We start from the raw sequence: 1201 nt of genomic DNA, 5'->3' as shown, positions 1-1201 counted from the left end.
AAACATGCGAAATCAAAATTAGCTAAACCTAATTGATCAGAAATTGAACAAACCTGTGAAATTAAACCTTCTTCGATGAGAGGTCTTTGCTCTTCTTTGATGGAACCCATCCTCTGAATCTTCATCCAATCAAAACGTAGCACGCGTCCAAGTGAACGGAGAAAAAACGTCCCAAATAAAGATACGTTTCTTCTGAATTGGGATTTTATTTATTTATTTTAAATCGAAAAAAACGGGGACGGTTTAAAACAACACTGATACACATGGTCTTACACTCTCAAAGATCAGGCATGCCCTCTCCTGTTTTAACATCAAATGTCTGCTCCCATACAAACTCTATTGGTGTGTCGTTAGAGCCAGCTGCAAACAAAAAAAGTTTAATCAATCTTTCAGCATGAAATTGAAAACGTCTACTTTCAAGTCTGTTTCGAATATATATATATATAGTAAAATGTGTGAGTTGAGCTGTTTTTTTTGTTTTTTGCAAAATTGTGAATTTTCATTAAAGAAAATGGATTGTACAGAGTACAATAGCCTTGAAGATAGAACTTGCCAAAAAAGAATAAAAAACAAGCTCTAGCTTAGAGAAAATACAGTGACCAAAGCTATACTAAACGAAGGTCAGCCAATCTCGAATAGCGTTTTGAAATTTTTCCTTTGACCCTTGCTCAGAATTGCGTCTCTGATCTGCTTGTCTAGCGCCTTAAAGAGTATATGCGGTGGAGTTGAGGTGTTGCTGTGTAGTCGAGTGTTTCGCTCTATCCAGATGGTGTAGATAACTGCTTGTGATACTAGCCTGCAGAGGGTTTGCGTAGACGTAGCATCAGAAGCATCCAACCAAGAAATGAACGCGTCCCAGGTGTAAAAAATGAAAGGATTGTATTGATATGTCTGTATTTTGCATTTCCTTAGCCTGTATTTGTCATGCATTTAGCTAGGACAACTAGTTGTTTTGCATCATTTTAGAACCTCTTTCGTACATTTTGCATGTTGAGGAAGTTTCTGCACCATCCTTGCATACATTGCGCATTTCGGAGTTTTTCAGGTGTCTAGGAGACGTTGGAAGCGCAGAGGGTCGAGCCACGCTCCTTACTTCCACAATCGAACGCTCCTCACTTCCACAATCGAGCTACTCCTCACTTCCACAATCGAGCTACTCCTCACTTCCACAATCGAGCCATCCTCACTTCCACAATCGAGC

General features: G+C 39.5%; 1 long non-coding RNA gene across 1 annotated transcript in view; it reads right to left on the bottom strand.

Annotated features, from left to right (window-relative positions):
- The window catches only part of LOC104710721, a 3472-nt gene extending 3399 nt beyond the window's left edge, over positions 1–73 (bottom strand). The window contains exon 1 of the long non-coding RNA XR_755062.1: positions 54–73. This is a non-coding gene — a long non-coding RNA (uncharacterized LOC104710721). The remainder of the gene's footprint in view (positions 1–53) is intronic.

Source organism: Camelina sativa, chromosome 9 (assembly GCF_000633955.1).
Source record: "Camelina sativa cultivar DH55 chromosome 9, Cs, whole genome shotgun sequence".
Taxonomy (NCBI): Eukaryota; Viridiplantae; Streptophyta; class Magnoliopsida; order Brassicales; family Brassicaceae; genus Camelina; species Camelina sativa.
This window is presented reverse-complemented; position numbering and strand designations above follow the sequence as displayed.